This window comes from Myotis brandtii, unplaced genomic scaffold (assembly GCF_000412655.1).
Source record: "Myotis brandtii unplaced genomic scaffold, ASM41265v1 scaffold525, whole genome shotgun sequence".
Lineage (NCBI taxonomy): Eukaryota > Metazoa > Chordata > Mammalia > Chiroptera > Vespertilionidae > Myotis > Myotis brandtii.
Window position 1 is genome coordinate 3,747,245 of NW_005369915.1, and position 11,776 is coordinate 3,759,020.

Genomic DNA, 11,776 nt, shown 5'->3' on the forward strand with positions numbered 1-11,776 from the left:
TGGGTTTTCTAATACTTTGCAGACTTTACTCCGACTTGAGAAGTGTTGATCTAATCAATGCCTTTGGGTTTTTTTTTAAACTAGAATTTTTCACCAAAAAAATAGATTGATTAGAAAAAAATGATTTAGACTCACACTAAATTATATTAAACTGCTAACTTAGGTAGGGCCTAATCAGTTTTAAACATACTATTGTAAATGTGAGTCTTTTTAGGCAGAGATCCTTCATGGAGGGAATTGGTATACATTTTACATCTGGGATGGCATCATTCCTGCTCAGTTGATGGTTGCTTCTATTGGTCATCTTTTATGTATGGTGCAGTGACCAAATCTATTCCTTGGTAGAGTCTGGTCATTGTCATATCGAATAGGATTTGTCTATGGCTACCCTTCTTGCACAGCCTGTCCAACTTCCTTTTTGCCTTATAGACTTCTTTTTAATTATATTTTGTGCATTGTTAGTGCATATTCCACTCTAATATCCTTCCTTATGGGTTGATGCTGAATCCCTGGTCTTGAGGTAGTGAGGCATGATGAGGGGAATGTGGACTTTGGGATACAATGTACTTAGGGTGAAACCTGGAATGTTACTTAACATCCTTGTGAACTTAGAAAAAATTAGCTTAAGTTCTCTCATTTTCCTTTCCTTCTTCTGTAAAATTGAAATGGCAGGTACCTACCTTCTAGATCAGGGGTAGGCAAACTTTTTGACTCAAGGGCCACAATGGGTTCTTAAACTGGACCGGAGGGCCGGAACAAAAGCATGGATGGAGTGTTTGTGTGAACTAATATAAATTCAAAGTAAACATCATTACATAAAAGGGTACGGTCTTTTTTTTTTTTTTTTTTTAGTTTTATTCATTTCAAATGGGCCGGATCTGGTCCGCAGGCCGTAGTTTGCCCACGGCTGTTCTAGATCATTGCCAGGTTTAGATGGGATGTGAGGGATGTGTCTAGCGTTGTGCCTGCTGCAGTCTACATCCCCTAGAAAATGATAGCTATGAGGCTTTATTAGAAGTCGTGTTTTTCTCTCTCCCCTTGTCTGCCCATTCTGGGTGAATGTTTTCATCAGGTAAGCCTATTTCATTAGCAGGAAGACTGACTTCTTTAAAGATTACTTCTCTTCTGTACCTCCTGGAAGACTTGCACCCCAGGAAGCAGGAAACAGCCCTTTTCTATAGTCCTTTCTGACTGGCACACTTTAAAGTCTCTACTGAGCCTTGCAGGCAAGATCAAAAGAGCTCTGAGCTCCTGGAGCTTTGGAACATTTTAAACCTGCTCAGGGGCCTTTGACTGCTAACTGCCTACACACAGGGATGACACAGAGTGGGGTAGGGTGGGCTGAAGTGGAGATAGAGGGTGAATGGCCAGAGTGTAGTGCAAAGACTGTTTGCCTGGATATGAGGTGGCCCAGGGTTCTAATCCTCAGCTCATTACTAGCTCATTGCCTGGGGGATAGTACCTCTGACTCACACAGTACCTGAGAACTTCTGCTCTCAGGAGAAATTGTCAAACACAAATGATAATCCTTTTAATTCCAAAGTTCCTTTAAGAAGGAAAATGTGTTCAATGGATTGTCTTAAGCTCCTAGGATGCCACTTAGAAAATTACTCTTAAGGGTATTGAATGGCATCCCAGTCATTCAAGCAATTATTATCCCTTTGCTGTACTGTTTAAGAAAAAAAATTATTTCCTTTCTCTGTCCTTTAAGTGCTTGCTGACTTTTCAATAGCCTAGAGACTGCATAGGTAACAAGCAGCCAAGAGAGATTTTTAGCTTTGTTCTCAAGAGCTTGGACTTGGGTGCATGGTCCAAACCTGGTCTCAAGCCCTGATGAGCTGTGTGCCCTCGGGCAAGTTATTTACCCTTTTTCAAGCCTCAGTTTCAACATCTGCAAGGTGGGCTGATGACATGAGGACATGCCTCATAGAGGTAAACTCTGAACATAATATATAAGCAGCTAAAACAGTGGGAGCGTGGTTAATTTCAAACATGCTGCTGCCAATGTGAATTTATTTATTGACCATTACATCTTGTACCTGGAGGAAGTTGGCAAACATTTTCTGGCTGGGAATCATTAGATGTCAGTGTTTCATTCCTATTGTTGGTCCAGGGGACTTTCTCCCATTTGCTATCTTCTGTGTACGTTTCAGGGGTTAAACCTACTCATTTTGCAGTGAGTTGCTGTCTGATGTGATTCAACGTTGAAGGGAAAAAAATTTGTGTAAGGCAGTTGGTGAGTTAGCTGGCACATAATGTACTCAATTGTTAAACATCATCATTATTCTCACTAGCTTCTATAGTGTAGAACTTTACTTTTCCTTTTAATTTTTTTGGTTAATCTTTACCCAAGGATATCCCCCCCCCCACACACACACTGAATTTAGAGAGTGGAAGGGAGGGAGGGGGAGAGAAAGAGAGAGACATTGATGTGAGAGAGACACATGTGATTGATTGCTTCCCACATGTGCCCCAACTGGGCTGGGAGATTGAACCTGCAAGCCAGGTATGTGCCCTTGACTGGGAATTGAACCCACAATCATTCAGTGCAAGGGCCAATGCTCTAAGCACTAAGAACACCAGCCAGGGTCTTAATTGTTCTTTACTGCTATGTACACAGAGTTTGCCCTGTTCGTTTATTTTATTTGTTTGTTTGTTTTAGTGGCCCTTGTTTTCAAGGGAAGACTAAGTAGGGCCAATTCCAATCAGATTCTAGAATTAGGGGATGAGGCTAATCTGCCATCTAAAGGGGATACAATTAAACTTAAGCAATAATTTAGATATCAAGAGAATCTGATTAAAAGCACCTAAGGCTCTTTGGATTTTTCAGAAAGAAAGTGCTGTGTGAATTAAATATTATTTAATTGGAGTACAGGATATGCTTTCATTAGCTCTTTAAATGTTGAAAGATGGGCTGGACGGACGCTTGGACTGGGTTCTGATGTGTAGAGGGCAAGAACAGCAGATGGAAGGAGAAGCTTTTAGAATAGAAGCAGAAATGCTGCAAAAGGAATTGAAGAGATTTTGGTACAAGTGGGTATAAAATTAATGGGCTATATCGAGACTTTCAATCACTCATTTAAAATGGGAACATGCAGTTTGTCAGAAGGTATGATGTACAGCCTGGAAGCCAGGTGTCCTCCATTTATCGGTGGTTAGGAAGATGGGCCCATGGTGTCAAACCCACTTGAATGAGTTCAAACCCCAACTCTGCTGTTTTCCGTGTGCAGACTTGATAGGCAAGTTACCTAACCTCTTGGGCTCCCCGTCTCCTGATTTTTAAAAAAGTGGAGACAAATAATATCTATTTTATAGGTTTGATATGGGGATTAAATGAAATCATGTATGCAGTGCCTAGAATAATATCTGGCACACAATGAGAATGGAACATAATAGTAATTATGTTACCTGATGATGATCATTGTCAGTAGAATACTGTCAGGTGCATTCCTGCCCTCTAGCACAATGGCATAAAGGCACCTACTAAGAGGCTTTTGGTTTCCATGTGTCAGACACAGGAAATATGATTGAAACTTCCCTTCCCAAGGACTTAGAAGGAGGGCAAAAAATCACCACGTGGTAGTTGACGCAAGAATCATTTATTACATTGTTCAATGCATTTTATAAAAAAGAATACCATGGTAAATTCCTTCCAAAATGCAGTGGCTGTAAACCATGTATTGTGTTGAGCTGAGAGCTTGCCTCGCCTGAGCTAGAACTTGCTTGATTCCAGGAAAAAGTGCGGATGCTTTTGTGCTTCAATGTTGTAGCATTCCTCGGCCAAGTTTTCTTGCTCTGTTTTTCTCTCTTTCTTTATGTCTTGGACTTTGAGCTTTGTTACATGTTCATGTTTCGGTGTAGCTGCTGAAATGCCTGGGGTGTAGAAGAGAGAACATGAGGATGAGTTGGGAAACCTGTGTTCATTGCTGCTCTGCCTTCTGTGAGGGAACGTTTTGAACACCTGATTTAAGCCCTCCCAGTATCCGTTTTCTAATTGGTCAAATGGAGCTCTTAAAAGTAACTTGGCAGGGCTATTGGGACTTAAGCCCGGATGAGCATTTGACCCACAGTAGGCTCTTGTAAGTCACTGCCTCAGCTACGCTGTTTCCTTTCAAACTCTTTGAAGCTTTTTCGGGGCATGCTCCCGAGATCAGCGTGGCGGAGCCCCCAGAACCGAAGCCAGAGAAGCAGAATGTGAGTTTGAGTATTTCCTCAGGGTCAGTTGCTTCTCTTATCTAGTTAATTTTTTGTTACTTTTAGATTAATCAATTATCTGATTCATGCAACAAATGTTTGTTGAGCAGCATTGTGCTTGGCACTGGGGAGGACCAGGGTGGAGAAGACATAGTTTCCAGTTTCACACACATTCATAGCACTTTCACTGTAGCCTGACATCCTTACTTGTCAAAACAACCAGACCATCTGCCTGCCCATCTCTCTGATTTGGTCTCTGGGGGAATAGCTGTCATTTTCAGAACCTGGAGTGGCCCTGTCCTTTGTGACCAACCTTTGGGGCTTGGGCTTGGGGTGGGGGTTTGGGGCGAGAGGGGACTGTCTCTCCTGGTCCACAATATGATTCTGGAGAGCTCTTTGTTTCTTATTTTAAATGGATATGTGAAAACTAAATTTAAACAAGTCTTCTACTCGTAAGGATGATTTGACTGCAGCTGCCAAACTCTCCCCGGGTGAGATGTTTAGATACTTTTATTTTAGCATGTTGGGAGCATCTTTAGCAGCAGATGTAAATTTCTGTATCAGATGGTGATGCTTCTATCCTTCTCCTGCTTGGCTTTTCCTTTGTCAGGCAGTTGTGCTTTATTCCCCCCATTAAAGGAATTGATTAAAGTGTGTGCCTAAGTCTCTAGCATGCTTGCCTTTCTGTGGATCGTCTGTGAGTTTGTGATGCCCGCAGAAGCCCCGAGTCCAGGTAAAGTGGGTTTCACTTCTGAGCTGACCCGGAGCCGCTAATTCACTTCTCCAGCTTCTGAGTAAGGACTGACTCTTCAGAGAGACCAGCAGAGCTCGGGCTGCGTGAAAAGGAGATGGATGCTGTTCCTTATGTTTCTTGAAAGCCTGTGGCAGTTTTCTTATGGATAATGCAGTGCCCTAGTAATGACTGTAGGAACATGATCTGTCCTAGTGAGTATTAGTTCTGCTTACTACAACCTAGGAGACACTACTACTGAGTGCAATGCTCATATAACATAACTTACTATTGTTGGTATTGTTATTCTGTGTATTTAAGGCACCTGGTAAATTATCGACAAAGAGGCTCAATACTTTTTTGTTATTATCACACATGAAATAGAAGTGAATATTAATGGTAGGGACAGATTATTTAAGAAAGGTAATTTAAAAAAGACTCTTCAAAGTTTTTGTCTTTTGGGGTAGGGGAATAAACATCAACTGTCTGTCTTTTTAATATGTATACATTTTTTTCTTTAAATCATTTTTAATCTTGGCAAGGAATAGTCTGAAAAAAAACATGTCATATATTAGAGAATTCATGAGCTTGAGAGTCAGGAAGTCAGAGTTTGAGTCCTATGTTTTGCAGAAAACTTTAGTATTTATTTGCTCATTCATTCATTCACACATTCATTATTTCACTCAATTGAGCAACAATGCTAGGAGTAAAGCAGGCAACAATAACAACAAACGTTTGACAGGGTCCTTATTCTCATGGAGTTTCTTAGGTAAGTTCTATAACTTTTCTACATTCTGGTTCCTACAACCCTCTAAGACATACAGAATAGTGTCTTCCACCTTCCTATCTGTACCTCTTCCTCTCACCCCAGCTTCTTGGCAGGGTTGATGTACCTGTCAAATGAGATAACATATAAGAACACTTTAGAGCACAAGTTAAAAATGTAAAGCCCAAATGCCTCATGTCACACTCGCCTGTTCCCTCACCCACTTGTACTTCGTTATGAAGACAAAGCATACATTTAAAACATCTGTCAAGAGGGCGATGCAGTGTCGAACTGCTACGGAAACCATTAATTATTGACATGACCTCTTGTTAACCGAGGATTGAAATGTGCATTATTAAAAGAAAACTCCACCCCAAATTCTAAAGCCATTAATCTGAAAGTTTAGAAAGTATTAGATCTTGTAATGATGGGGACATTAGAAGCACTTTGATAAATATATACTCACTGGCAACCTTTCCAACCTTGCTTTTCTGAGTAACTGTGTCTGCACCAGGAGGTGTTCAAATGTAAGATTTGTTCCCTGGAGGTCAAGGAATTAGTATGCACATACATAAACTTATGATGAAACTTATTTTATGAGTAAAAAGAATTTGTGTTATATATATATATATACACTAGTGTCCTGGTGCATGGATTTGTGCACATTAAAAGGAAATTAATTAGAAGAAATATTTTAATATCACTATTCACCCTTTCTCTATAATAGAAGTGTCAATCAAATTCACAATCAACAATCACAAATCGAAACACACGTGTGCAATTGGCGCCAGCGAGAGCATTATATGTATCGTGCATGCGCGAGTCAACTTAGTCTTTTATATACATAAAATAAATTGCTTAATTAGACCTGCTTTCTGATGTAGCTAAACTTTTTCCCGCTCAGTGAAGCACCCTACCTTCTCTTTCAGGTAATTGTCAGCAACACAGCAGTAAATAGCAACACGAAGCAGATTATAATTGTAGATCACGCAGGGAGAACAAAGGGTAAAATATTTAACTGAAGCAGTGTTTGACTATATTCTGCGCAGTGAGAAAACCTGAAGTCATTTTCAAGTTCCACCATTTCTTACTTCTTTTCAGTCGGGTCAACTTTCTAAATCTCTGTTTTCCTGCTAATGAAAAGAAAATGGGATTCTACTGCGTCTCCTATCTACCTACCCCAAGACTTCTGTGAGGACCAAATGAGATGAGGCATGTGAAAACGCTTCACAGACATTTGGTTAAAGTGTAAAATGTTTGCACCTGGCTATAAAGCAAGTCATGTTCCTGGGCTGAAGAAACTGCAAGGAGGCTAGTCACTTGGGAGAGGAAGCCAGGCATTGCTATGTGATGTCATTACCTGGCGTCCACAGTGACCATTTCTGGGCTGGGCTGTGGGCCGCATTTTGTGCCTTGGGGTCCTGGCAGTGTTGGCTGCAATTTGGTGGGGTGTTACTCCAGGGTGGTGGCGGGGGCCTGTGTTCCACTTGGGGGAAGCTAAGTGTTGATTTGTCGGTGCCAGGTCCGTGGTGCCACTTATTTATAAATGGCCAGTGTGCGTCATGGCAGCTCCTGCGTTGAGTGTCTGCCCCCTGGTGGTCAGTGCGAGTCATAGCTACTGGTCGGATGGACACAGCCTTTTATATATATAGATATAGATATATACTTATATATTATGCATACGTTTATATGTATGCATATAGATATTCACATAGATATACTCTATATAATTTTCTCTATAAAGAGCTGTAGACCCATATATACTATTTGGATGATTTCTACTATTGCAAGACATAACTATATTCTAAATCCTTAAGAGAGCAAGAAAAATTATTACTCTTTAGTGTACTAAATTTCTAACAAATTTGTCTTTTAAAGGTTTGTCTGCTTGACAATAGTTTTTGAATTTAGATATTTCTAACAATATCGACCACCAGAGTTATTCATTTTCATTCAATTCACAAGTTTTTATTGATAACCTGCAATATGCTAGTTGTGCCAAGCCAGCTCAGCCAAGGGTTTGAAAGCCTGAGTGAGGGCGGTGAACGGATGAAGAAATGACAGACAGAGAGAATAAGCTGGGTCTAGGTGGATCTTCCTGTGCCTGGCTGAGGCCACAGAGAGAGATCCAGAGGCAAGCTGAGCCTTTTATTTTATAGCCAGAGGTAAACAAGGTAGTGGTCACCATAGTTACAATGTTCTTGTGAGTTTCACTTGTTTTGGCAGCACTTGCTGCACCTCCACAGCCCATTAGCTACCTAGGAAGGAACTAAGGAGCGTCATAAGGTCAAGCCTAATTATGCTAAGAGGACTGTGCCCTCTAAGCTGGAACTTGTTTGTGGCTTTGCCGACAGGTCAGTCTGAGGCTTAACCCTATAGCTGCAATCTACACTAGTATTAACCAGAGAGCTACCGATACAGTGGTGAACAGACTAAGCTTTTTCTCTCCTGGGGTAAGTGAGTGAGGAAATCAGACAAAGTGCAGGTAGTTATAACTTAGAGATATATGTGTGAGAACACAGAGGTGATGAGATGCTCTGGGAACACGGAGGAGAGGCTCGCTCCTCTCATAGGCATGGGGTGGGGTGGGGATGGGAAAGGGCTTCCAGGAAGCAGTGACACACTGACACCTAAAGGAAGAGAGTTTTGGGGCCGCTGGGAGAGGGGCACAGGATGTCTGAGCTGAGTGAACAGCATGCGCTAAGGCTCAGAGGCAAGGATAGCATCATGGGCTTAGGGAACTCAAAGTAGTTCTGGAAGACTGCAGAATGTTGAGGAGGGCAGAATGGGGAGGGATGAGTGATAACATCAGGCAAAGAGTAGAATCTGTACTGGAAGAAATCCTGCTATGATGAAACCACTGTCTGCAGTCTTCTAGATTTAGAGGGCATCGTGTGTGTGTGTGTGTGTGTGTGTGTGCATGAGTGCGTCTGTGCGTGTGTGTGTTATCTATGGCTTAAATGCAGACATGCATGCCTGAAAGGGAAGGAGGTGGCAAAACTTAATATTCTTACTAGTGCTTTCGGCAAGTGATTTTGTGATTCTGTGCCTTTGGTGTGGTATTTCTGCCACATGGGCTACCATAAGGAAGACTCTATTTTGTATGACCAGGTATCCACAACATGTGCCACAGAAGTGTTGTGGGACCTCAGAGTTGAAAGAAGCCCTAGATTCCCTGGGGTTTACTTTTACAAGCTCTGGGTTCTTCTTGGTAGTAGAATTACTAATGAAATACTCTTTACCAACCTGTATTTGCTATGTTATGTGGAAGAATTTCAAGATAAGAAAGAGCAATACTATTCTTGATGTTTGACATACATTTTGTGGCTTTCTTTTTGAGTCCCTCTCTGAACACACCATTTATTTGGCATGGAGGTCAATAATGCCTCATTGTTTGCTAATATCCTCTGGAGAGGTGATAGCCTGTGATAGAACAGGCATGCCTGAGTTTGAATTTTGTTTTTGCTGGATACTGGGCTGTGGGACACAAGGCAAATTTAACTTTTCTCAGCCTCAATTTCATCCTCTATAAAATGCAGATGATGAAACCAAGTGTTATTGTGAGATTGAAACAATGAAATGAGATGATGATTATCAAATGCCTAATGTAGTCAGGCTGCTGTAGGCTTTCCCTGTAAGAGCCGCCCCTGCTTCCTGAAGAGAAATTCAATTGCTCAGGGTTTGTTGGGAAGCTGTGCAGAGCTGTGTTCCCTTGGTGAATACTGCCCCGTTACCCTTGCAGGTAGAGCCTTATTAACTATTACTTTTAACTGAACGTAACCTGGAGTCATATACAGATCATTTTTATTTGAAAACCTGAGTCAACGTGTCATTACATTTAAGTTTAATTGATGAAGAACGCCGTGAACCACAAAGGAAGGTACAATCTTTCTGTTTTTCCCTAGCCAATCTCTATTAAGTGCAGGTAAATATTTTAGACCTTTTTACTCTGCCTTAAGGCATTTCAGTTTATACTGCGTTGCATCCCAGTGAATGCTTTGCTTTCCAAATGTTTACTAGAAATGCTCTAATTTTCCAATTGACACGAAGGAGGCCCTCAATACATAGCTTACCTTTAATAACTCTTCAGAGGTTGAAAATCAGAGGCAGGGTGTTTTAGAACTGGAACGGGCCTTGGGCAGTACCAAATCAAATAATCTCATTTTACAGACAAGGTAACTGAGGTGTAGAGAGATGAAAGGTCATTGTCCAAGGTCACGTGGCTGGGCACTGTGGTGTTTACTCAGGTTTTAGTCTCAGAACACAGGCTGGAAGGGCAGGACTCTGGTTTCTTCACCAACATTTTAAGTTAGTTTACCATTTTTTTTACCATCATTTTCCCATTAAAATGTTGGTTGAAATATGATACATAACGTGATCTTGGCATAATTGATTTTCATGACAAATAGCCCCAATAAGAGCCATTCTATTTTTGTTGTTGTTCATCAACTTGATGATAAAGTAGAATCCTTTAAATTTCCTTGTGTTCTCTCTGCAAACCCTTGAGTGTGATTTGGGTGTGATCTTGTATTTCATTTTTTTTTAATTCTTTCTCAAATTTGAAAACACCTTCTACTGAGATTAGTAATTGATCAAAATCACCATATGTACCAGGCATGCATTTACTTTTGGTTCCTACCTTTTTTAGCCAAAATATTTTTTTCTAAATATACTAAACATCAATGTCTGCAGTTCAGGAATGGTCAGCAGAAAAAATTGTGGGGATGTTTCTAATTTTCCTGCCCTCTCTTACTTTGTGCATAACAGCGACCCTTGAACTCTGGACAGGGCGAGTCAGCAGGAACTAGCCCAACTCACCTCTTCCATTGACTTTCCATCAAAACCGACCCTCCGTTAGGGAAGCCCTCCCTCTCTTCATCATGGGGGAACTAGATCTAGACTGGGAGTGAACTCCACAGGCGAACAGCCATTATGCTCACCTAACCATCTAGGTAGTGAGTGAGTAGAGAGTGTGTCCTCATGTAATTTAAAATGCTTTCCCATATGTTTGGTTGTCTTTGGAGCCTAAGAGCAGGCCATGTATAAGCATCCATGGGCCTGAAGGCTGTTAGTAACTTGGCTCTCACTCTCCATCCTCCAAACTTTCACTGCAGCCCTGTAATCTGTCTGTTTTAATTCCCAGGGTTTTAATTATTTCCCGTTCTGTCTTCTGGCCACTCTGAAATGTTTGTCAGTGTAAGATGGCATTGCAAGTAGCGTTCTTCTCACAGCGCCAATTCATTTCTTCCCGAGGGTGTCGGGAACCTCCCGCTGCCTGGGCTTGCTTTCCACAGCCTGCCCGGCAGCGGCAGTGTGGACTGGGAGGCTAGCGTTCGAGTTCTGCTATCAACCAGCTGTATGGCTCTAGGCTCCTCAGGAAAATGGGGATACAAATCCCTGACCTTATTACTGGAAGAGGCTTTGAGAGAATCTCATGTGATTACCAATAGAAATCTTCATTTGAAAAAAATGAAGATGCCCCTGAAAAGTGATCTGGGATTATTTAACTGGCTGTACCTTACCAGCTACCTTCTTGATAAGGCATTTCTTATTTTCTAAATCTGTCCTTTCTAAGGCTTTATTAAAAAGCGCCTGTTTCTTTTATAGAATAGTTGTATGCATTCATTTCATCAATATTTAGTAAGATCTACAATGTGTCAAAGCACATGTGATGAGGACACTCTTTGGTAAGGAAAACAGACACAATCTCTACCCTCAAGAGAGGCTGGAATAGATATTGGAAGATATATTAGAATTGGTGATAAGGTGCAGTTGGTAGGGAGAGAGGGAGAAAGACATTAATTGCATAATTACAAATGAGCATGCAATTTAAACTGCGGGAAGTACCATGAAGGAGTAGTAAAAAGAGTTATAAGAGCAAAGAAGAATGGTACCCTCATGGTGTGAAGGGTTCTCTGAGGAAGTGACCTTGGAGATGAGACCTGAAGTACAATGAGTGGGGCAGAGGCTGGGGAGAGGAATTCAGGTGTGCATGCTTAGAGGGTGTGGGAAAATATGGAAAATTTACATTTTTTACTTTTGGCATTTTTAGAGAAGAACATACATATACAATTTGCATATGTATA

At 41.2% G+C, this 11,776-nt stretch overlaps 1 protein-coding gene across 1 annotated transcript in view; it reads left to right on the forward strand.

Annotated features, from left to right (window-relative positions):
• The window catches only part of PPARGC1A (peroxisome proliferator-activated receptor gamma, coactivator 1 alpha), a 666,008-nt gene that overhangs the window by 458,531 nt on the left and 195,701 nt on the right, over positions 1-11,776 (forward strand). The gene's annotated exons all lie outside the window — the stretch shown is intronic.